General features: G+C 40.5%; 1 protein-coding gene and 1 long non-coding RNA gene across 12 annotated transcripts in view; one reads left to right on the top strand and one right to left on the bottom strand.

The window, feature by feature from the left end:
* Positions 1-26,090, bottom strand: part of ERC2 (ELKS/RAB6-interacting/CAST family member 2) — a 957,804-nt gene that overhangs the window by 760,096 nt on the left and 171,618 nt on the right. The gene's annotated exons all lie outside the window — the stretch shown is intronic.
* LOC145519901 (uncharacterized) lies at positions 1,827-9,043 on the top strand. The gene is made up of 2 exons (XR_014064007.1): positions 1,827-1,900; positions 8,060-9,043. It is a non-coding gene; the product is annotated as an uncharacterized LOC145519901 (long non-coding RNA).

The raw sequence follows: 26,090 nt of genomic DNA, 5'->3' as shown, positions 1-26,090 counted from the left end.
AATGTATGGCAAAACAAATACAATATTGTAAAGTTAAAAAATAGAAAACGAACTAATTAAAAAAGGAAAAAAAAAAATCTTCTGAAATGCAACAAGGGCTACCCATTTCCAACCCCTTCTGAGTTTTACTTTCTAGATGACCTTCTGGTCATTATATTCATATGTATAAGTTGTGCTTGTTCTAACTATAAAATCCAACCTCCCTAATCTAACACCCAAAAATTCATTTGCAAACATATGCCCCAAGTTCCTGCCCACATAAACCAGCAAAACCTTGAGATTCTTTTGGTCTATAATATATATTAATGCATCACGGTTTAAATTCTTTATCAAGCATGGCAAGCTTAATAACCATAAGCTTAGGTGACTTATATTGCACTGAATAGCCTCACCCCTACCACTCCAATCCCAAGGATCCATGTCCCATCCTGAGTAACCCTTGAAACTCACATTTACATTTTCACTTAAGTTTTAAAAATTGAAATACTTGAAGAAATTAGCTAAGAGCTCATTTTCCAGGACATTGGGTTCAAGGTTACTAGTACATTGTTGCCTTAAAAGTTAAAACAAAATCAAGGACTTGGCACATTTTACTTTTCAGCCAGCCATTGCCTTTTGAGTATGAATTTTACCCTTTGATCAACTCTAGTCATGAAAAGTGAAAGTCGCTCAGTCATGTCCCACTTTTTGTGACCCCTTGGACTATACAGCCCATGGAATTCTCTAGGCCAGAATACTGGAGTGGGTAGCCTTTCCCTTCTCCAGGGGATCGTCCAAAACCAGGGATCGAACCCAGGTCTCCCGCATTGCAGGCAGATTCTTTGCCAGCTGAGCCACAAGGGAAGCCCAAGAATACTGGGGTATGTAGCCTATCTCTTCTCCAGCAGATCTTCCTGACCCAGGAATCACACTGGGGTCTCCTGCATTGCAGGCAGATTCTTTACCAACTGAGCTACCTTATCAGCTTATCTTACCTTCTTCATATCTTATTTTTAAAGATTTAAAATCTGATTGCAGCACAGAAAGAAGTTTAGCTTCTTTCCCTACAGAAATGGAAAATGGACCGCCAGAGATTTAAAAGCAATTTCCAACAAGTCAGTAATTACAGAGGTCCACCTTGGCATCCAAATTCCCATCAGATTTTTTGTTTTTAGAGATATCATATCAAGGTAATTACTTCAGCTCACAATGAAGATGATTAGACATTCTGAGAGAATTCAGTTCCACAGATTAATCCCCTCCTCCCCCCCAAAAAATTGTATCACATAAAATTAGTTTTCGCCCTTCCTCTCTCCTGTGTAAATAGCTGATATTATGAAAAACAGGACAGAGTCACAGATTTCCTTATAACAAGCATTATAACAGATGTCTGAGGATGCAATATGTATTGGAGGGATAACTTTGGTTTTAGAGTAACTTTGGGGCTTCCTCAGTGGCTCAATGGTAAAGAATCCACCTTCCAATGCAGGAGACATGGGTTACATCCCTGGTACGGGAAGATCTCCTGAAGAAGGAAATGGCAACCCACTCCAGTATTCTTGCCTGGGAAATTCCATGGACAGAGGAGCCTGAAGGGCTACAGTCCTTGGAGTCACAGAAGAGTCAGACACAACTTAGCAACTAAACAACAAACAAGAGTAATTTTTGATACAATATTCTAGATGCTGCTAAGGATATTAGTTATAATTTTCCATTTATGACATGATATGACACCATACTGACCACCTTTATGACAACAACCAAGCAGAACTCCATAACCCTAAGGAGGTACCAAAAAGGGGGGCCCCAAACCTTTATTTGGTCCATGTGGTCATTCTCAGCAAGTCAGACCTGACTGGGCGAAACATGAAAACTGACCCAAGTTGGGCTCTCTCCCAGGTTCCAGCTGGATCTATAAAAGGTAAATGTGAGAGCTTTGGGTTTGCTGATTTGATCACATGGACCAAGACAGCACAAGTGAGGCCTGTGCTCAAACGAGCTGGAATATCCTGACAGTCCTCAGGCTCCTACCTCCAGCCCTTCCACAGGGGCAGCGACATCCAGCACTTGAATTCCACATGCTGCCCTTTTAGTACAGGCTCCTTTTCTAATTGTGCTAGCTATGATTTCTTGCAACCAGAGTCTTAACTTCCACATACACTGCCTGCTCAGATTCTCTTTGCACCTTCTTAGGCACCCCTTTCTGTCTTCTCTAGAGAGAAAGCAAATTTGTTCCACCAGTCCGTTTGGTCTGCAACCAGGGAAAGTAAGCTCTATGAGAAAGTTACGGGAGACCCTCAGGAAACCACTCCTCTCCCATAAGTCCTGGGACTCTCTGCCACTGCCAAACACTTTCTTATGGGAAACAGATGAGAATAACAGACTTTCCATAAAAGTTTAGTGAAAAGCTTACCAAATAAGGTAAAAAAAGATTGAATGAGATGTCACAAAGGGCCCTTAATTTCAGCACCAATTAAAAAAACAGGAGAACATCGCCCCCATGCCAGATCCCCAGAATGGCAACCCACAGTGACTCCCAGAGACTTGGCTGCAAGCTTAGACAGCCCCTCTGTCATGCGCCCTGTAGTTCTGTGAAGCAGGCCAGCTCTGGGGCCAAGCACTGCTCACACAGTTGAGGCATCCTTCTAACAGGCAAATTGAAACTAGCAGGCCCATAATTTGGCTCTGGCAGTCAGACTCCAGAGCCTGTTTCCTAACTACACTCTACCTCTTCTCCCTCTGATCTCGTCACATCCCCCCGTTTCCTGTCCAGTCCATCCCATACCCCATTCCAGATCAAGCTTTCATAGGGACAGCTTTACTACTATCAATTTCGTGTTCAAATCCAGCAGCAGCATCCTTTCCCAGGCCAGTTGCAGAATGCCAGTTTTATTACGTCCCACTCTTTCATAAAACCCTATGGTGGTTTCCTAAAGCTCTTAACTGTTCACCCATTGTCTACCATGTCTCACAAAATCTCTCTTCAGGCCTATTCAGCCTGATGAAAGCCTCTCTCCTTCTTAATCACTCTGTTAGAGGTATTCTAAACCTGTATTGTCCAGTATGGTAGCCACCAGCCAGGAGTGACCAATTAATTCAGTGCCTTGGTTGCACTAGTTACATTTCAAGTGCTTAAGGTCACATGAGGCTATGGCTGCCATATGGCACAGCACAGCTCTAGACTTTGATTCTGACTATGACCCAGCTCTCTGCTGCCTCCAACCATTATAAAGCCAATCCTTTTGCCTCCAATACATCTTGCACCTTTCTTCCCAATGCTCTCCTTGAATTCTTTTTAATCCTTCAAGCCTCAGCTTACACACCACTGATCCAGAGCAGCCTTCTTTTTCCCCATGACTAGGTTAAGTAACCCTGTTAAACATTCCCAACCATATCTGATAACTGAAATGACTTAACTACATACAATCTGTCTTTTTCCCCTAAAGATTGGCACTGTCTATCCTATGAACAGTTTTATCTACAGTGCCTGGTAGGCAGTCAATGCAGACTTCCACATAATAACTTCATTCACACGTACAACACTTTGCAAGAAGGGTAAACTTTACCCATCTTCCATTGTGGACTTCCTCTGATCCTCCCTGCCTCTCCTATTCTCTAGCCAAACTGCACACGCCACTGTCTTCTGGATCAGACCTGTATGTTCCTGCCCTTGAGATTTTGCTTGACTGTGCCCTGTCTTGCACCCAGTATCATGTCTGGCACACATTTTGCACTCAGCAAACATGAGGTGGCAGGGAACCACTGGATCTCAGACAGAGCCATCAACAAGAGATGATCTGTGGAGCTTGGATGACTACCAGGATAGAAATGCCAAAAGAGAATTATCTTAATAACAGCAAACTAAAGAAGCTTCTGGGAAATGTGAGGAAGTTCAATATATTTTTTGGCAAATGACCCTTTCTAAAAAATGATAGTGTGAAGGTCAAACACTGAGTGACATATTGCATCATGGTAGCTGTCAATTTTTTCAGAAACATTTTGCCTAAGTGAAAATTGATATTTATATTTCATTCTTTTGAAAACTAGCACAGGGGACTTCCCTGGAGGTCCAGTGATTAAGTCTTTGCCTTCCAATGCAGAGAGTGCAGGTTCAATCCCTGGTTGGGGAGCTAAGATCCCATATCCCTCACAGTTAAAAAACTAAAACATAAAACAGAAGCAATATTGCAACAGATTCAACAAAGACTTAAAAAATGCTAAGGAGTTATTTAAAAAAATTAACACATAGTTACACTTGTCACTTACATTTTGTTAAACATAAGATTTGAAAACTCATTCTATACTATTAATTCCATTTGCCAGATGAAGGTCCAATCTAAACTTACTAACTTTATTCTCATTTATACAAACTTTGGCCCCAATATGAATATCTTCATGTAAGTAGGACCTCCTTCAAGAGAGTACAATCTTAATTCTTTATAATAAGTTAACATTCCAAAGATTGCCACTTCTTTTTTGTCTCACATTTGTGCTATAGAAGTTGTAACCTTAGATGTCTTTACCACCACAAACTAATCCCCTAAAATAGAATTATCTTCTTACTACCTAATGGGAACTGACTAGAGGAGACAGAATCAGAAATACAATGGACAATATGAGCCCATTTCCATTCACTTTATTATCTTTCAGGTAAAAGTGTCTTCAACCTTCTGTTCTCAGGTCTATGTAATTTACAAGACAGTGACAAGTACAAAGTGATTTTTATTTTTAGTCTACTATTTCAGTCAGCTTTTTATTTTCTAGTTGATTCATAAATACAAGAGGTTTCTAATACACCTATCTGTGCTAGCCTGCTATATACTCCTAGAAAGTAAAAACTTGAAAAATTTTGAAAGGCCAGAATAACAGGGGTTTTCATTTGTAATGCACCAACTAAAACAGCTTCTAAATTGCTATATTAAACCTAACTGGTATAAGTGGCTAACTTTCTCATTTAATGCAAAGCAACTTTTGTTGTTCAGTCACTAAGTTATGTACAACTCTTTGCAACCCCATGGACTGCAGCACACCAGGCTTCCCTGTCCTTCACTGTCTCCCAGAGTTTGCTCTAATCCATGTCCACTGAGTTGGTGATGCCATCTGACCATCTCAGCCTCTGTCACCCCCTTTTCTCCTGCCCTCAATCTTTCCCAGCATCAGGGTCTAATTACAAGAAAGCTTAATTACTTTTAAATTTTAAACAAATATTAAAAGATCAAAACAGATAGGCTGGAATTTTGATAAAATTTATTCTCACAATCTAACAAAACAGGCTGAGGGAAATATATTGCTTTAAAAGTTACAGTTTTCACCTGCCTTCTCCCAGACCTTTCAACACTATACTCAGCTGACTTCCACAAGGTATTAAGGAATATGAATTGTAACCTGCTTTGGGGGTTCTCCAAATTTGGTTATTTAATGAGATATCATTCCTATTTTCTAGTTAAACCCAGCTTGGTTGAGGATAAACATATATTAGTAAACAAGAGGTTAAATTACTAATGATTTTTAGAATTTCCTTATCCATCATTAAAAAGAAAATGAAGGAAATTTCACAAAATTATATATGAAATGTTATAATTTTACAAATACAAGTTTATAATGTTTACCATTATAAACATGAATATCCAAACAGCTTGAATAAAATTCTGTTACACATCCAAATATAAGAAAGCATATCTGAAAAGAATTGAGAATTCTTGACTAGAAAGAAGTTAACATTCTGAGACCTGAGATCCTCTTGGTCCTGATCTCAAATCTTCACAAGCTTTAGTTTCACCAGTGTCAAGATCCACAAGGAGATATCCAAACACACCATCATCAAAATTATCTAGAAGTCCTATCTTAGATGATCCAAGTTAACCTTATTAAGACACATTTAATTAACTCTTGGTAAGTCTGTTCAAACCCTAGTTACTCTATACGATTTTAAAAAGCTTGGCAACTTAATTACCAGTCTAAACAGAATTACCATGAGCAATAAGCACAAGAGACACCACCACTATCAACAAGAATAGGTTATTTTTAGCATGCAAAGTACAAGGAGAAAAAAAATACCAAAAGTGGACATTAAAGGGGGTCATCTGAGACCACTTAGGAGAGAGGCAGATACCCTATATTCCCAAGACCACCCAAAGGTACCCACCCCTTCACAGGAAAAGAATCATAATAGATACTGCTCATCTCAACCCTTAGCTACGAAAAAAAAAAAAAAGGCTCCTGTATGTTCAAGACACAATGTGTGTAAGAAAGCCAGGAAGTATTCAAATAGCTGTAATTTATAAAGATTTCCCTCAAAGTGGTTAATCATTTTTAAAGTGTTGACATGTAAAGGGTGAGGCTCTGGTCACTTGGGGAATCGTCTTATAAGAAAACCTTTCTCCCACAACATCGTTTAATGAAGCACTGCATATGGATACTCAACCTCGGAAGCTGTTCCAAGGACAGCATTCCAAAGTCAGCTATAACAACAAACAGCAGATGTCCTGAAGAGGCACAGTTATCTCCTCCGCACACCCAAGCTGTTTAATGGGGGAGTGGGGGATAGACAAAAAACTGTGTGATCAGATAGGCAAGCTACCAATTGCCGGAAAACAAATTTCCAAGGAAGGTACAAGAATATCTAAAATGAAATTTTAAAAATAGACAAATCATTCTCATTTTTACAAAAAAAAGAACCAAATAAATTCCCCTTGTACAACTGCCAGGCTCACAGGGAGATCTTCCAATATGAGATGATCAAACCTGAATAATTTCCTCAAGGGAACAGACACTTCCAAGTAGCAAATTTACATTTTAGAGTAAGCACATTTATTCTTTTTTTCTCCAAGACAACAATGTGAATGATAGTTAAACATTAAAGTCTAGTTTCTAAACTCCTGTAATGAAAGAAAAACAGCCCCAGTTCAGGGCAGGGTTGTGTGAGGGTATGATCTTCCAGCCCCTAGCACCAAATTACTGAGACGCATCAACTTAGTGCAAAACAGGACTTAGACATCTGGCTGAAATATAACTATTGCAGCCAAATCTGAGATACAATAAATGTGCTTCCCACCAGGTAGCCAGGCTATTTATTTATGTATTTATTTACAACTTCTTCACCTGCTTCTAGAAGACCCCAGTGAAGTGCTTTAAAAAAAAAAGTCCCTTTAAAGAAGACCCCTGATTAGCTACCTGATTAGCTGCCTAAAAGACCAGCCCTGCATAGCCCTGCATTTTCTTCACACATTTTCTTTATATCCTGAAAAAGTTTAATGCAAAAAACCACACCCTCACCCCAACCACCCAGACTACATCACAAGTCCAAGGAGGGTGAAGCAATCCAGCGGTTTCCACCTAATCTTTATCTCATCCTTATCAACGCATGCAGGAAGAGGGTGACCAGCTCTTTCCAATTTTCCCACACTATTCCAGTTACTCCTCTTACTCCCAGACAACTGGGACAGTTAATCATCCTACAGAGGAACTGTGATATTCACACATCCCCGTGGCAGGGTCCAGAGATGTGGGTATATACAACCCTTTATCATTTTTTTTTAAACTCAGGGAAAAATAACTGAATGGGAGTCTGTTGGTCAGACTTGTATTCAAATTCCATTTTCTCCACAGCAGTGTGAACTCTACCACTCTAAGTCTCAGTGTATATAAGATAATGACAAAACCTTCCTCAGGGAATTATATAAGAATTAAACGAGATTATGGACTCAAACTTTTATATTATATAAGCTGTCTAATATTTCATCTATTACTTCTATCAGTTATTATAATATTTTAGTTTTAACACATCATTTGCAAATTTCATTACAACTATTAAGAATAAATTTTGCAACTATTAAGAATAAATTGTTTCCCCTATACCTCACAATTTATGCTCACAGTTAAGAATTCAGTCCACTAACATGACATCACCACCAAAAAATACAGGTGAGATCCTTCTTTGCAATTCAGTCAAAATGACCAACTTGGGCACATCCAGACCCATGAAAAATAACCCCAGAAGTGTACCACTTGAACAAAAGTTTTCTGTTCCACGCGATTCCCTGTCAGTAACTTCATTCTCTTTCTTACTCTACCCATCTAGAGGAGCCCTCTTTTATCTGCACCACAAATACTGTTACATCTGAAAAGGTCGAGCTGAAAGAGACACTTTCCCCTCCTCGTGGCTGTTAAAACACAACACCATGTAAAACTGCAGACTATCTCTAGAAAGAAATGGAAGTAAAAGTGGAATAAATACAGCAACATGTGTAAAATGTGTCAACTCAAGGCATGACACTGAACAAACCAAAAATGCTCACGTGACCAATACTAAGTCACAGAATAGCCCTGAGTCTAGGAGGCACAGTCTTGAGGAAGAACGTATACTAGCTGTGGTCTCATTATAAAAAGAATATCACCATCTCTCCAGCTGAACCACCCGCAACCCACCTTTCTTCAGGGTGTCAGATGACCATCAACCAATCTGAGCTGATAAGATTCTTCGGTATAATCTGACTTGTCTGCTGGGCTTAGGTGGGCAGACTTCTATTTATCCTTCACTCGAAAAGGATGGCAACATACACACAGACATCAGCAATAGCTTCAAGATGAAAGAAATATTCAAGGACCCCTTTTATGAAGGATTCTTTTTTCAAATTCATGAAATGGGAAAATTAAACACATTATACTTTTCCTGTGACTCAGCCACATTATGACTTCTGGATGATAATTCGTACTGCTTTTCATACCATGGTAGGAGTTGACAAACAAAAGTAAGATTACAAGGTTGCCACCAGTCCATATGGCTCCTTTGTGCAAATTAGAAAAGAAGGCACCTTCCTCAAGACATTTTACTTTCATTTGCTGGAAAACTGTTGCAATATAACGATATTGTTGGAACAAGGGACTGTGTTACCATCTTCTGACAAACTGTCATAATATTTATGCAAATCTATGATGTCCATGATATACACAGCACATGAGTTGTGCAATGCCCAGTCTACACAACTGTACATTGGTTCTGGACAATGTCCCTTCATCTTCATAGCTATAATAAACTAGCTACTTTGTCCTGACAAGTCAAAAATTGTCTTGACAAGTCATTCTTATATTGTTTGTGTGAGTGTATGATTGCACATGTGTATGTATGTGCCTGTATTATGTTATTTTTAATGCATTTTGCAAAAAAAAAAAAAAGATTTACCTATGTCAGATTAGATTACTGGCTCAAAGTGATGAAAACAGCTATTCTTATATATTGATATAAGGATAAGATATGTTTTTGTACCAAGGCAATGTCATGGTAGAAGAAACAGGAAAGGGGGAAAATTACACGTCTCCAGCAATCAGTTTATTCCCAAGGCAAAAATGTGCATTCTTATCTTGTATAACCAAAAATTTTACTAATGGTCATAAAAATAATTCCTCCATTTCAAAACACACTTGCAATAGCAACAGGAATCAAGTTTACCATGTAAGATTCTTCTTCCATTAAATAGTTTACCATTTAGCTGCCATCAGCTTTACCTTTCCCACCTTTAGACTCTGGCCTCTAAATGAGACCATTAAGAGTTCATGAGGCCCAAGATAATGGGTTTTCCAGAAATGGGATCCTGGTTTCCCAAGCAATGAGAAGGCCAGACCATAAGCCACAGCTTAAAGAAAGTAGATAACTCAAAAATAAAAATCGGTAAACAAGCAGATTTTTTACGGCCTACTCTACTTGCAGAGCACTTAGACATACTGCTTTTCTTCGCCTCTTATATCATCACTACAAGTAACAGTGAGTGCAGCAGCAGCAGGGCCAAGTAAAACAGCTTTATAAAGAGAGGGACGGAAACCAATCCAATTAAGATCCTAATAAGGGCCAGCTGCATCTTTTTGCTGCTTCAGCTGGATTCCCCCATTTTATTCTCAGAGTACAGAAGGTTTTCTTAGTTCCATTTTACAGAGAAGGAAGCTGAGTCTCAGAGAGGTTGAACAACTTGCCTGAGGTCACACAGCTATGAATGATAAGCCATCACTGGCTCTAAAGCTCTTCCCTTTCTGCTACACAATGCTGCCCTGGGCAATGCTTTAGGTCAGCACTTCTCAGACCTTCCTGTGTCCACAGGTCTCCTGCACAACTTGTTACTTGCAGATTCCGACTTCAGAGCCCTGAGGGGAGCCGGAGATGCTGCATTTCTAACAAGCTCTCAGAAGATGCCCATGACCTGACCGTTGTTGGACCACACATCGAGTAGTAAGGTTTGACCAATGGTTCTCATCTGGGGACAATTTTGGCCCCTACCCCTCCAAAGGACATCTGGCAATGTCTAGAAACATCTGTCACAACTGGGGATGGTGGTACTTCTAGATCTTGCAGGTGGAGGTCAGGAATATTGCTAAACATCCTGTAACACACAGGACAGCCCTCCACCCCAACAATAAAGTATCTAGCTCAGAATGTCACTGGGATGCAGTTAAGAAATCCTGCTTTAGAGACCCCAAGTTCATTTAAACTTCCAAAGCTGTTGTCATTCGCAAACTTACACTGGGGTCAAAGGTAGCTCTAGTATTTCAAAAAACTTCCTGAAAGCCCAATAGAGAAGCAGCCAATGTCTAAAAAATGATGAAGTTTAATTTCCTCACAAAAATTCTGTCATTATACTGAAGAAAATCAAATCAGCAGATTACAAAGGGTTTCACACACTGCTCAAAGTTTCTGTAAAGTCCTTGTTTCTTTGCACTAGAGGTCACAATTGAAAAGGCAAAGGATAAGATTATTTTTAGATGCGAATTTTATAATTTCCTGTTCTGGCGGCACAAACATTTACTCTGTTGACAAGGATCACATGAAACCATCTTTTATTATGAAACCTTAGCTATTGCTACCTACCATCAATATCGTGCTGGGATTCTGCAGCACTTTGCACCCAGCATCCACCCAGTTCCCAAAACTCAATGAAGAAACCAATCATTCACCTGAATCTTTAATGTTCATAGTACCAAAACACTAGATCAATTTTAATTTTTTTTTAACTGAAATAACTATACCTTGTTAAGAGAATCTCCAAATGTCATTTGTTTGACTATAGCATATACTTCAGGAAGACTGTACATCTGAACACAATTTGGAGGTAAGTTAAGGTTCAGTTAAATTCTTATAGTTTTTTTAGGGGGTGGGGGGAGAATGGGCATCTAACGTAGAATACTTGTGCTAACATATCAAGCTCCCAGGCTATCCACATTTGTCTGTCTTTCCTACTTATCTATCAATAGACTTCCCACCCCAGGGACCTAGCCTGAAGGTCTCACTCTAACACAGCCACCATGAGAGGGTCTTGGTCATTTCAGTGCTCACCTCATAATGTAGTTTAGAGTTGAAGACTCTCAGTAAAATGAATGACTAAATCAATGCATGAATGAATGAATGAACTCGCTATGCTTGAATACTCCGCTTTCTGGGCTCTTCCTCCTTCCTAAATAATCCATTCTAAGTTCTTGTTTTCACTGCTTCCCTTCCTCCTCCTTGGTCCTGAATACAGATATGCTGGGTTCTATCTTTGGACCCTCCTCCCTTTATGAGGGCTCTTCCCTTCCTCTTGATACAAAGGGCTCCCAAATCTACATCTCTAGCCCAGTCTTCTGCCTTGAGATGCAAACATACTTTCAAAAGTCAAATTCATCTGCCCCTCCCAAAACCCTGCCTTCCTCACAACTATTACCCAAGCTGCAAACTCCAGCTTCTCACTGATATGGCCACCCTCTTCATCTTCACATTCTTAGCTGCCTCAAGACATTCTTTTCTATTCCCAGTCTGTCCCCACTGTCATCACTTCAACTCCACTTCATGAATGGCGTCCTAAATTTTCAAAGCCAGCTCCTAATTGCTGAATGCAGGACTAAGGGGACCAGCATGGGGGTCAGCTATAGAAACAGTATGGGTTACAACTTCCCCATAAGAAGCCTTCATGACCCTGAATGCTACACTAACCCCATCCCCTGGTTCTCCCACAGACACAAAGAGGGCAGTATCACCTAATGGTTAGGAACACAGGCCCTGAGGCCACCCTGACTGTGACTCCCTGTAAGGCTCTGGACAGGGTAATCCACTTCCCTGTGACTCCATCTCTTCATCTGTAACAAGGAGAGATTAATAGGCTCTATTCCATTAGGTTGTTGTGAGGATTAAGTGAGTTTCTACATCTAAAGAGCTCGGAATAGTGCATGGCACTTACCATAGGTGATTACTAAATGTCAGCCACACTGATGACAATGACCACAATCCACTTAATAAGTCAGTATCACAAAGCAGAGCTCAGACTGGTGTACTCAGCACTAATAGGGCACAGCAACATCATGAGTATCAAGATCCAGGGCATTGAGATGTACACCATTTATGTAGTATTATTGCCAGAAACACATAAGACCTTAGTCCAATCAGGAGAAGACATCAGAAGGGTTGGAATTGAAGGAAACTCAGCAAAATAACTGGTCAATACTCTTCAAGGGTACCAAGATCACGAAAAACAAAGAATAATCAAGGGACTATTTCATATTGCAGGAGACCAAGGAGAAATAACTATGGGATCTACAAAAGGACATTGGTAGAAAAATGGGGTTCTTAGGTTGTTTCATAACATTGTACCAACCTAGGCAGAAACAATTTCATGGTTCTAATACTTTTACTAAAGTTATATAAGATATTAACATTGGGGGAGGCTGGGTAAGGAATGGATGAAAACTGCACTATTTTTGAAAATTTTCTATCACTCTAACAGTAGTTCCAAATAAAAGTTGGTTCTCCACAAAAGAACACCAATGCAGCCTTACTCCAAAATCAATCCATAAATATTTATAGAGTTCTTATCATGTACCAAAGACAGAACTATTAATAGGTCCCATGGATGCAGAGTGAAGTTGAGAGGGTTCTTCCCTTGGATATTCACAGTAAACTGACACTTTATAATTTCTATGGAAATACATGCACAGGCAGGGACCCTAATTCAGTGTAGAGTGAGAGGGAGTAAAAATGAGGACTTCTGGAGATGGTAACACCCAGGCTGAATAATGTAGGACAAATACAGGTTGGTCAGGTGAAGATGGAGGAGTAAGGGTGCCCCCAGTGTTCCTCAGACAGTAGGGGAGCCACACTCACATAGGCACAGAGCCCAGAGGCTGGCTGTAGAGCAGAGTTTGAGGTGACTGGAAGATTGAGGAGAAAGAGGAGGAGATAAGACTGGAAAAGCAAGGCCTTGTGAGCCTAGCTCAGGAGCCTGTACTTTGTCCTCCCAGCAACAAAGAGTTCTTAAAGGACAGATAATCATTTTTCAAAGATGATCCTAACATCAGTGTGAAGAATGATAAGAGGCACAGAGCTGGGAAACTAGTTAAGAAGACCAGGCCAAAGGTAAAAGCAATGAAAATGAAAACAAAACACAGGCAGATCCAAGAGTTTGTAGAGAGATTAAACAGGATTTAGTGACACCTTGGATATAGGAGGTATGGTAGGCAGAAAACTGGCTCCCCTCCCCCCGAAGAAGGCCAAGCCCTAATCTCCAAAACCTGCACATATTTTCTCTTACATGGCAAGAGAGACTTTGCAGATGGAATTAAAAATCTTGAGATGAGAAGATGATCCTAGATTATCTGGATGGGTCTAATGCAATCACAATGGTCCTTATAAGAGGAGGATCACAGTCAGAGGGAAGGAAACATGACAACAGAAGCAGAAGTCACAGAGAGAGAGACCTGAAGATGCAGGGAGACACCTGAAGATGGAGGATGGGGCCATGAGCCAAGGGTTGCAGTTTGCCTCTAGGAGCTGCAAAAGGCAAAAAAAGAGATTGTACCATAGTGCCTCCAGAAGGAGCACAGGCCTTCTAGCATCTTGATTTTAACCCAGTGAAAATGATTTCAGATTTCTGACCCTCATAACTGCATGAGAATTTATGCTGTACCACTAAGTCTGTGCTGCTGCTGCTGCTAAGTCACTTCAGTCGTGTCCAACTCTGTGTGACCCCACAGATGATGGCAGCCCCGTAGACTGCACCCCACCAGGCTCCTCCGTCCATGGGATTTTCCAGACAAGAGTACTGGAGTGGGGTGCCATTGCCTTCTCTGATTAAGTCTGTAGTAACTTATTATAGCAGCAATAGGAAACTAATATAGGAGTGATGGAGAAAGAAACTGATGATGGCTCCAGTATCTGGCTGGCTTGGGAGCCACACCATGATGGCAGTCAGTGAGACAGGCACACAGGAGGAAAAACAGTTTGGAGGAAGACAAGAACAATTTCCAGCAAAGCTTAAGATGTCTCTTCAATGCACAAAATATTCATCTGCAAGTTATATATATGGCACTGGTACTTAGGAGACAGGTCCAGACTGGGGATCGAGTTTCTCATAAAGCTGGTACTCAGTATATGTTTAGTTAGGCCTACTGAATTTATCTTCTTTTAATAAAAAAAGTTAGCTGCAGGAGTATTACCATCACTATGATAAAAGTTTGTGAAATACACTACGGGGAATAATTACTTCTACAGGCAAGAGTGGGATTGTGGAAAGAATTCTATTCAAATTCTGACTCTAACATGGCAACTATATTTCCATGAGAAAGTCACAACTTGTCTTGCCTCAGTTTCCTCATCTGTAAAACAGAGATTAATCCTAACCAGGATTAAATGTACAATGAGTAGTGGGCACGTAGCTTGAGTACCACGTACATACAATTCATTAAAAATATTTTGATGCATCAAAAGAATTTTTGTCATCCCAAAAGATGTAACAATTTCTGTTTCATGCTTTCTCTCCCCGGGCATTTTCTGTTTACCTCAAACACTTGGTCACCTACCACGTTACATTCAAGATGTGTAAGACATGATCTCTGCTTACAAGGAGTGCATAGTCCTGGCAGGAGGCAGATGTGTTATCAATAATGATAAACCAACAGTCAGCACCTACTGTGTGCCAACTGCTTGTAATATTAAAAATGAGTAAGATGTGATTCCTGGTCTCCGGGAATGCACAGTCTTGAGAGGAGAGATATATATAAAGAATGGTTAACTGTTAAAAAAAAAAATCACATTTACTAAGCACCTACTGTGTGCCAGTCACTACATGGTAATTCATGTATCCTATGCATTATATTTAAGTTAATTTATTCAAGGTCTTCAAAGCAGGTATTTACAATTATAAACCACTCTGTAACATTCTAAAACAATTGCAAAGTGAAACCAGGATAGTGGAGCAAAGTGAAAGTCAAAGTCGCTCAGTCATGTCCAACTCTTTGTGACCCCTTGGAATTCTCCAGGCCAGAATACTGGAGTGGGTAGCCTTTCCCTTCTCCAGGGGATCTTCCCAACCCAGGGATCAAACCCAGGTCTCCCACGTTGTAGGCAGATTCTCTACCAGCTGAGCCACAACAAGTCACACTCAAACCTGCCCAGCTCAGTACAAATGCCTGTGCCCAAACAAGTGACCTATAAAATGCCACCAGGCAAGGTTTGATTCTTAAGAAAGAAAGAAATCAATGTTTTCAAAAGGGAGCATGGATTTGCTTTACAAGGAAACCAACTGATGCAAAGGTAACTCTTATCCCCTCCTCACTTTTCCTCAAGGAAACATAAATGGCATTTGTCGAACCAAGCCCTGCGGAAAGTGCTTTACATAGGTCACTTCACTGGAGACCAAAGAATAAACTCACAGGTAGATGAAAAGGTTTTGCAGGAGGTGGAGAAAACTGATTACAATTATATTAAAACTGCCAGAGGTCTCCTGTAAGTTTCACTAGCATTCTTAGGTCTCTTGCAAAAGCCCAGAACTGCTACTAGACAACAAAGTAGCAGACAACAAAGACAATTAACCCCATAAAATAACACAGATGAAAACACAAAGGGAAGAAAAGAAGTGAGGTCAAAATAAAAGAGAAAGAAATCAACATATGAAGAGACAGGATAAGATTTTGAATGAAGTCATAATAGAAACCAGATGAAAAACCTAAACGGAAATGCAAAGTTTCAAAGAAAACAAATCAGAGAGAAGGAGAGGAACTGGGTGGGAAGAAACGACTAGAAGTTACTTTGACTTTATGCAGAGCAGTAGATAATACAATGATTCTCATTTCTGAGGTCAGGTCTCATGTGAGATCTTAGGCAAGTTACTTAGCTGCCCAGCACCCACACCTCACAGGTTTGCACTGAGGAGTAACTTAGCAAAGCACTGAGCTCTGGGCTGGCACCTAGAGAGGAGAGCCTTCCATTTAACAGCAGTGGTGATACCCATGATGATTAATGCTATTAACACCCTGCCAGGACCTCCCATGATGAGATTCCTTGAACCTTCCTCTTTCCACATGATAACCCTCAGACAGTCAGTGCCACACAGATTTCTTGGAAGGCTGCTGTGATTTCAGGAAATGTGGTCATTTTGGACCATTCTCCTTCAGTTCTCTGTGCAAGAAGTAGCACATTTGTGTTTGTAAGGCAACAAAGAAACCAGCATACAGAGATAGCTACAGCCTAGAAAAGAGGAAAAAGAGAATACATTTTCCAAAAAGCTTTCCTGTTCTCTGGAGAACCCTGTGTCATCACAGGTCACAGCCCCCACTCAGCACAAGCATCCTCAAGTCTCCACTAGACTCCCATGATCACTCGGTCTGTAACAGCTGCTCAAAAAGCATCCTGAGGATACCTAATGAGGTTAGCACCTGGCAGATTTTTAAGTCACCAGTGTAAAATTGGCAAGGATCCAGTCACTATGCAATATTCTTATAAAATAGTCAAAGCTTGAGTGCTTAAAATCATCTAATCCTTGACTTGCATCATGAAAGTACTGCAAAGAAACAATTGGCAGTAACACCACTGGGTATCATGAAGGTAAGGCAGAAGACCCACCCTAAGTGGGTATTATTTCTACTGGTTAAGGCACAATCAAGTTTTGCCTCTTCCTTGCTCTATGGACCCTGCCAGAATGACAAAGCTCTCCACCACCCTTTAAAAGAAAATCACCTTGCAATGCATTGCTATTTGGCCAAGCACAGAAAAAAACAAAGCCTTAAAGAAGATCATTGGTGTAAATCAGGGTTAATTTTCAGCACATTTACAATGTGCACAGTATGATTCCATTTTTTGATTAACAAATAATATATGCAAAGATAGCTACTAAAAATCTCCAGAAGAGTATATGCATTAATTTTTAATACAACTGTCTATCACTTAAAATTTTTCCACAATTATATTACGATATCTTAATAAAAGTGTACATACTGGTAAGGGAGCTCGATTCCAGGTTCGAGTGATTGAATTGAAAGAGGTTTTCTTTATAGCAACCATTTAGAGAAATATGTTTAAGTCATGCCAAGAAATATAAAAAGAAAGTGGCACTAATAAAGCCCAAAGAAGTTAAAGGTGGAGAGGCAGCTAATCTCTGTCAATCGGTTTCTGAATTTGAGCAGGAAATGGCTCAAAGTATTCTTGCCTGGGAAATTCTATGGACAAAGGAACCATTGGGTCTCAAAGAGTCAACACGACTTAGCGACTGAACAACAACAGGTTTCTGAATGGGGGGTGCATCAGGCGTTGATCAGCATTTCCTTTGTATACGACCACTGGTCCCAGCATGCAGCATTTGAACAGCACAGAAACTCGGTCACACATCTGTGGGACTGTCCATGAGAAGAGAACTTCCCACCATTAATAAGTTTTTAAAAAATATGCACTAACTAATTCATGCTGGCAGGTCAAATCCTCTCAAACTTCATTAAGTGATCAGACTGAGTTCAAACATATATGCAGAATAAAGAGAAAAATTCAAACCTAGAGAAAACTGGGGAAAGCAGGAAGGTTAGTGAACAAAATTCTACAGTCTGAGCAAAGTTTGAGAGTCAGGAAGAGGGGAAAACTAGAGGACTTGGTTAAGTGGGTCAAAAAATAAAGATTTCAGTTGCATAAAAAGCCAAATTTGAGTTCAGATTTTTAGTGTGATATGCATAAATACTGCTATTTTAAAATTTCGCCTTTACTTGAGATTTACTGGGACTCTGCCTGAGGCAAGATATTTTAACAGTAATAATAAAATGCTAAATAGTACTTACAGCAAAGCATGTGTGGCCATGATGTTTTAAAGAGGAGAAAGAAAAGGTAATTCTGAACATCTGTATTACATTTCCACATGATAAAACCACCACACTCCAAAATTGTTCTGAAGTTTGGTGGAGCTAGGGTGGGGGTAGGGGTGGACAGTGGTTCAAGCAGAGAAATGTTTATTTAAAAAACAGAAAGGGAGACTCATAGGCCATTTGGGGGAAAGCAAAGACGACAACATTTCTTGTAAAATAAAACTGCCAATTAATAGTGAGAGTTCAGTAGTCAAAAAGTGAGGTCATGTATCTTCTCAGATACATCTTTATTGCCTTCTGAGAATCAAATGTCTCTAATTTTCACAAATTCCCAACCTTCCCACGTGGCACCTCATACCAAAACACCATCCCCAACTCCTTCCTTAAGATTTCTCTGCTACCTTTTCTCAGACGGAAGGAAAGAGAGAGGGGGAAATCAGAAAGCTGCACTCTTTTTCTCCACACAAATACACCTCTGGTTTTTTTCAGACTTAAACTCCCACCTTCCCTCAGCACGTATGTTTCCTAGTTCTATCCCCTGAGGTCAGTCTTTGGGTCAAGAAATATTTTGATCTGGGTTGCCCTTCCTCAGTAAAACAGAATTTCAAACAGGTGGGGCTGAGAATTACTGTATTTGCCATGTCCACAGGCTAACTACCAGAAGGAGGTGTCAATCACTCTACATCAGAGTTCACAACCCAAGTGACTTTGGTCCCCAGAGGATATTTTGCAATGTGTGGGGCTGTTTTTAATTGTCACAACTGGGGAAAGGGGAGAGGTACTACTTGCATGTAGTGGATAGAGGCCCAGAATACTGTTAAAGATCCTAAAATTGCACAGGACTGTCCCTCCACAAAACATTATCCTCCTCCAAGTCAACAGCGCTAAAACTGTGAAACCCTGGCCTATACCAATGAAGCAAAATTCCATTAACAGGCAGAGTCCTCTCTCAACACTAAAAATGTTCAAACAACTGGCAATTCAATTCACACAACCAAACATCACCAAAAGAGACCTGATTGCCCTGGGGGCTGAAGGAAGAACCAACAACAGTACGGGGATTTCTCAGTTGTCATTCTGACCAGGTCCTAGGCTTCACCTAAATACAAATACTTCCTATAGGAAAACTGAGCAATTATGGTGCAAGTGTGCTCAGTCTTCTCTTTGTGACCCCATGAACCATAGTCCACTAGGCTCCTCTACCCATGGAATTTCCCAGGCAACAACACTGGACTGGGTTGCCACTTCCTCCTCCAGGGGATCCTCCCAACCCAGGGATTGAACTCACGTCTCCTGCAGTGGCAGGTAGGTTCTTTACCACTTTGGCCATCTGGGAAGCCCAAGCAATTCTACAGCACATCAAAAATTACTGTAAGTAAATACTTTTTAACACAACCTGTATACACATGGGCACTTTCTTTTTCATGCTAGTTCCTTCAAAGCAGCAACAGATTTTTAACCACTAATTGCATAAGCCTGTTTAACTTATATGGGCTACAAGAAGCACAAGCTGGAATCAAGATTGCTGGGAGAGATATTAATAACCTCAGATATGCAGATGACACCACCCTTATGGAAGAAAGTGAAGAACTAAAAAGCCTCTCGATGAAAGTGAGAGAGGAGAGCGAAAAAGTTTTCTTAAAGCTCAACATTCAGAAGACTACGATCATGGCATCTGGTCCCATCACTTCATGGGAAATAGATGGGGAAACAGTGGAAACAGTGTCAGACTTTATTTTTCTGGGCTCCAAAATCACTGCAGATGGTGACTGCAGCCATGAAATTAAAAGATGCTTACTCCTTGGAAGGAAAAGTTATGACCAACCCAGAAAGCATATTAAAAAGCAGAGACCTTACCTTGCCAACAAAGGTCTGTCTAGTCAAAGCTATGGTTTTTCCAGTAGTCATGTATGGATGTGAGAGTTGAACTGTGAAGAAAGCTGAGAGCAGAAGAATGATGCTTTTGTACTGTGCTGTTGGAGAAGACTCTTGAGAGTCCCTTGGACTGCAAGGAGCTCCAACCAGTCCATCCTAAAGGAGATCAGTCTTGGGTGTTCATTGGAAGGACTGATGTTGAAGCTGAAACTCCAATACTTTGGCCACCTCATGCGAAGAGTTAACTCACTGGAAAAGACCCTGATGCTGGAAAGGATTGGGGGCAGGAGGAGAAGGGGATGACAGAGGATGAGATGGCTGGATGGCATCACCGACTCGATGGACATGAGTTTGGGTAGACTCCGGGAGTTGGTGATGGACAGGGAGGCCTGGCGTGCTGCGGTTCATGGGGTCACAAGAGTCAGACACGACTGAGCTGAACTGAAAAAAATAGCAATAAACACACTGTTTTTAAAAACATAATTATGAGATGGACAAACTGGAAGCCTGTGCTTTAGTTAGGTCAGAAATTCCTAATTCTAATGGAGTTTCAATGGCAATCTCCATTTCTCTGGTACTTTCTAGGTTAGTGAATACTTCACACAGAGTCCCTTTTTAATCCACACAAGTTACCTTACCAACACCCACCATTACTAAAAGAGCTGCAGATTTTTGTGATAACTGGCAATATGCAATGTACTATAATTCTGGAGATCAAAATCACCAATTCAATAATTATAAAAGAAAAATGTACAGAAATGAAAAAAATCTTGTCTTCCTATTTTAAAAAACTCAAAAGTTATACATAAAAGTAGTAAGATTTTTACTCTTTATATACTCTACATATATACTCTACATATAATTATACTCTACATATAATTAACGCACATATTTTTTAACCAAATATCTTGATTCAAAATCTGTTTACCTATTATAGAAATTAGGAATCTCCACTTTTTTCTGAAGCTGAAGCTCCAACATTGTGGCCACCTGATGTGAAGAGCCGACTCACTGGAAAATACTCACGCTGTGAAAGATTGAGGGCAAGAGGAGAAGGGAGCAATAGAGGATGAGATGGCTGAATGGAATCACTGACTCAATGGACATAAGTTTGAGCAAACTCAGGGAGACCCTGAAGGACACGGAAGCCTGGAGTGCTGCAGTTCATGGGGTCGAAAGAGTCGGACAAGACTTTAGCGACTGAACAACAATAACCACAACACTTTTTCTTAAAGGCCAACTAGCTAATATTTCAGGCTTTGAGGGTCACAGGCAAAATAGAGGATATTACATAGGTACTTACATAACCATTTCAAATGTAGCCATTTAAACAGGTAAAACCACTCTTAGCTCCCAGGCCATAAAAAGCAGGTAGTGGGCCACATCTGTGCCACACACTATAATTTGCAACTCTTAATCTAAGTAAATAGTCATTCTTTATCACTATAAGGTCTCACTCATCTTTCTTTTTTCTTTTTCTACAAACAGTTCATATATAATTATATTTTTACTTTAGTAAGGAGGGGTTATTTCATTCTTTACAATTGCTATAAGCCACTCAGAGGAATCAACCAGCAACCAACCTCACTGCCTTCTTTAACATTCTATCCAAAGCATTTAAGGCATCCTTCAACCTGTACACCAAACAGGAAACACAAATAAAGCTATCCCTTTCAACAAGACAGGTGGAGAGGAAAGTAGTTTTAATTCACCAAATCTATCCAATTAGAAGAGCAATGAAATGGGGCACTTATTAGGAGGTTGTAAAAACCATTTTAATGTCTCATAATTGACAAAGAAAGAAACCCACAATACCTAATAAAAACTAGATAAAAAGTAAAGTCAGTTTGAAGAGGGAAAGTGTTTCTTTTAGGCAATGAGGTAATGATACAGCAAAAAAGTTGAAAAAGAAGGCTAACTTTGAACAGATGAAATGGGAAGGTCTAATTCTAAGCACCTCCCATTTTCTCTTATTCTTTGGCATAAAAATCCACCTCTTCCCTGGGAATTCATGGAGCACCTAAATGTGCAGTACCATGCTTATCTTAAGTAAGTACTTTCATTTTCATGAGCCACAAATGGACTGAAGAGGCCTAGCCCTAGTGGTACCTCTTACATGACACTGTCTAACCTTCTGCTTATTGACCTCATGGATTTACAATCCCCAATTCAACAGGACCTGATAAGACGTAGCTAAGGGGAAAAAGAAAAAAAGGGAGAGCGAGCATTTTCTATTTTTTTCCTTTTTTGCCTTTACAGAGAAAATATCCCTGAGCAAGATGAGGATTCTAGTCTCTAGTCTGTTCAGAGATTTCAGGGTAGAATCCCTGGCAATATCCAGGAGTGATTAGGGACAGATGCCTGGAACCAGAAGGCCCAGTTTTTAATTTTAGGCCCATCACTACTTGCTCTGAGAACCTGGAAGAGACACACCACCCATCTGGACCTTGGCCTTCTCATCTGAGAGGCAGGAAACCACCACCTACCCCAGAGTATTGTTGGGAGGCACAAATGGCACTCCTTGAAAAGTGATTAGCTTATGAGTGTTCAGTGAATGTTACCTGTCATCACTTCTTAATCTCTCTGAGCCTCAGTTTCCTCAGAGGGTTACCAGGTACATAAGAGGAAATCATTAAAATGGAATGTGTTCTACAAACTATGAAGCCTCGTCCACATATAAGGTATTAGCTAATATTCCCATCCAAGATACACAGGACTTTGTTACAGCTGAGCAACTTCCTATTGCTGCAATTTGAGATACACACTCAAATATCTGCAGTACCGCTGCTTCGAGTACTTTCTCACCAGTGAGGTTTTATTTGTGGTACACTGTTTCGCCAAATGATGACAACGAACCATTAGGTCAGCTGCGACTAAAATACGTTTCAGAAAGCAGTCACACACAAGGTAGAGAAGGAGGACAGGGCAATGAGGACAGTAATCAGCATCTCTCCCAGCAAAATGTCCTGACTTCTCCCCGCTACCTCACCACATGCTCTCTACCCTGCCACTTTCTCTTCTCAGCAGGTTGCAATATGCCTTGTGCCTAATGACTCCTTGGGGCTCCACAAGTCTCTGTTACTGTAAAAAGCAACCAATTACACTCGTTAAAATCAATACGGGGTAAAGCCTCGACCATTTCAAATTAGCATGCAGCGTTCAAATTTAAAGAATGTATTAGAATTTAAAGACAAAGTAAATGCTGCTAAACAGACATGAGTACATTCTCTATGTCATCAGAAATGTGAAGGTAAAAGTTATGAAACCCTGCTTTTGGATGTGCTGTTAGCAAGATCCAGAAAAAGTGCTTTTCTGCAAAGATTCTTCATTGGTATCTATTCTGATTTAACCGCCTGGAGAAAATAGAACTCAGTGAGAACAAAGGACATCTGTATCAAGTAGGCATCAGCCAATGAAAAGTCCACGTAATCTCAAAAGATACCATATTCAAAATTAAGTGCTTTTTTGAGAAAAGAAGCATGAAGAAGTATGCAGTTCCTAGGGTCTTCTCTTAAGTAATAATAATAGTAAGTGACAATGCAGCCTTTAGAACAATCATACAAACTGGTGGTCACAGATATACCTCAGTGGATAAGGTACCTCATACCTCAGTGGTCACGGATAATGAAGTGTGTGTGAAAGCAACTACGATAAAATGTGACCAGGAGTGAAAAGTACCTTGTGCATCTTGGGCAGAACTTCATGATCATTTCCTCAGCCACATTCTCGTCCTTGGTTAGAGAGCTCCACCAGGATGCCATCAAACTCTTGTACATCCCGAGTCTCTTCTCAGCCCCAGCTCCTCCTCCTGACAATTCTCTCCTGCTGTCTGTCCCACCATCTGCCTACACCAAGGCCCACAGTGGTTGTGTGCTCCTCACACTCCTACTACTCAGTTCCTGCGTTTCAAAGTCCTGCCTGCAGATGGGGATGACCTTGACCTTCAACTTCTTGGCCACCACCTGGATCCAGATTCTTGGTCATCTGAATGACAGTATCCTTCTAACTTATCTCCATCTCTTTATTCTCTCCCTATCTAATCCACTATCAATTAGCACTTAATCTTTTTTGATCATGCCATTTTCCAGGGACAATGTTTCCAAGGCTGCCCAGAGCCTACAAGGTAAAGACCAACTTCCTGTGTCACATGCTCAGAGCCCTCAGTGACATGACCTCAAACCTCCTGTTCAGTTTTATTTCCTTTCCTTCTTGACAGAGGGAGTTTCAGCTGCTCCAAACTCACTGTACCCCAAGCCCACCACAGTTCCCTCCTTTAATGCTTGGCTCAGCTATCTCTTCTCCAACCATCCTTCTCCACCACACAGGTGTGGTGAAATTCTTCCTGCCTTTGAAGACCAGCTCTGCCATGGATGAAGCCAGATGTCAGCTCTCCTACCTCTACGCTGCACAGCATTTAAGTGCCATTCAAGATCCTCTTGACGCACTAGCCCAAGAAGCAGTAGTGTATTGTGGTGACAGATGTAGATTCCGGAACTAAATTTCCCAGGTTCTAATCTTGGCTCCAACACTTACCTATGACAAGGTACAATTACTTACCTCTTTGTGCCTCAGTTTCCTTATCTGTATAATGGGGATTACGAGTTTTTCCTTAGTACAGCCCCTGGCACAGAATAAACCTCAATAAAGTGTGAGCAGTTTCTTACTGCCCATCTGAATCCCTGACATACTTGCCATGGATGCTCCCACAGCATCCTGCATATGGATGTTCAAAATGTGCCCAATGATATGCAACACATTTTGAAAAAACTAAAACTTCCAGTTAAGACTACCCTCAAAACTACTGCTCTATTCCAAACACAGAGCAACAATAGAGAAAACAAAAGAATATGACACTTGTACAATCATTATAAACTTTGCCAGTACTGACAAAATAAACCACAGAGAAACTCTCACGGAATTAAACTATTTTTTACTCTTCCAAATATTTACTGAGCATCTTGCAGGCAATATTTGAGGCCTGGAAATACTGGTGGAATGTGTTGGTTAAGTTAAAAAGTACTTTATTAAAATAGCTATTGTTAGGTTCTGTATACACATATATATATAAAACTCTTGCACAAAAAAATGTAAAATATTATGTTTATGTGGTCACTTGTGCTTGGGAATACTTTCTGTGATAAGTTTTCTTGGTAGAAATAGAATGTATAATCTGTAGAGTCAGAATTAGAAATGCCTGCAACAGCAAAATCGTGGCTCAGCCAGCCCAACTGGAGACAAGTGTGTATTAAAGAGAAGGAGGCCATATGGTGTTGAGAGAGGGGGGACTAGGGTGGAGATTAGAAGTTTCGGCAATGATTACATAGGGGAGGTTTGAGCTGTCAGTAAAAGGTTTATGAGCTCCAGAACTTCCAGGTCAGACTTTGCCTTGGTGGATTCCTGCTGGCCTAGGGACAACTTGGATAAATAAACGAGGAGACCAAGAATTCACGTTGCCTTGCCCTCTTCCTCCCTGCACCCCTCCCCCAAGAGCACGGAGGGAAGCCCAGGTCCAGTGTCCTGAGGGCTTTACTTGTCCTGGGTTAGTAGCAACTATGGTCCCCAACGACTTCAGTGTTCCACCTTGCTTTCAAAGACAGGCAAGCTGCCCAAGGGTTTTAGTATAGGAAATCAACAAGCATGGCAGCAGAACATATATCCTTTCCCTTCAAACATCTTATAGTACAATTAAAGTAAAGATTCTTAGCTCTCTCTTTAGGATCAGCCAAGAAAACATTAAGGAGCATGGATATAGGAGGATCCTAGCACATAAACCCACTTTTTCTTTAACGAGATCAGTAGTATTTTGGGTATTTGATTACTAAAATCTTCATATGGAACAGTATGTTCTCTGTGCAAAAAGCTAGAGAACAAGGTAAACTATTACTACATCAAACAATGTCTTATCAAATCAACCTGTATCCAAAAGCATCAGACGACACTAGTGAGTAATGCTTGTATTTGAGCCAATACTTCAGCTCACATTAGCCTGTCGGTTGTGGTTCTTGGGCAATAGTTCTGGTCTTCCAAATAAGTTGAGATCATAATCTTTTTGTTGTTGTTTCCTGCCAGGCAAAGAAGTGGTTTCACCCTCAGCCTTTTCCAGACCACCGAAAGACGAGACACTAAAGCAACCTGACTGTGCCCATGTGCGACTCCTGCCA

Source organism: Giraffa tippelskirchi, chromosome 9, assembly GCF_054371585.1.
Source record: "Giraffa tippelskirchi isolate mGirTip1 chromosome 9, T2T-mGirTip1v1.2.pri, whole genome shotgun sequence".
NCBI lineage: Eukaryota > Metazoa > Chordata > Mammalia > Artiodactyla > Giraffidae > Giraffa > Giraffa tippelskirchi.
Note: the sequence above shows the minus strand (reverse complement) of the source record. Positions and strands in the feature narration are given on the sequence as shown.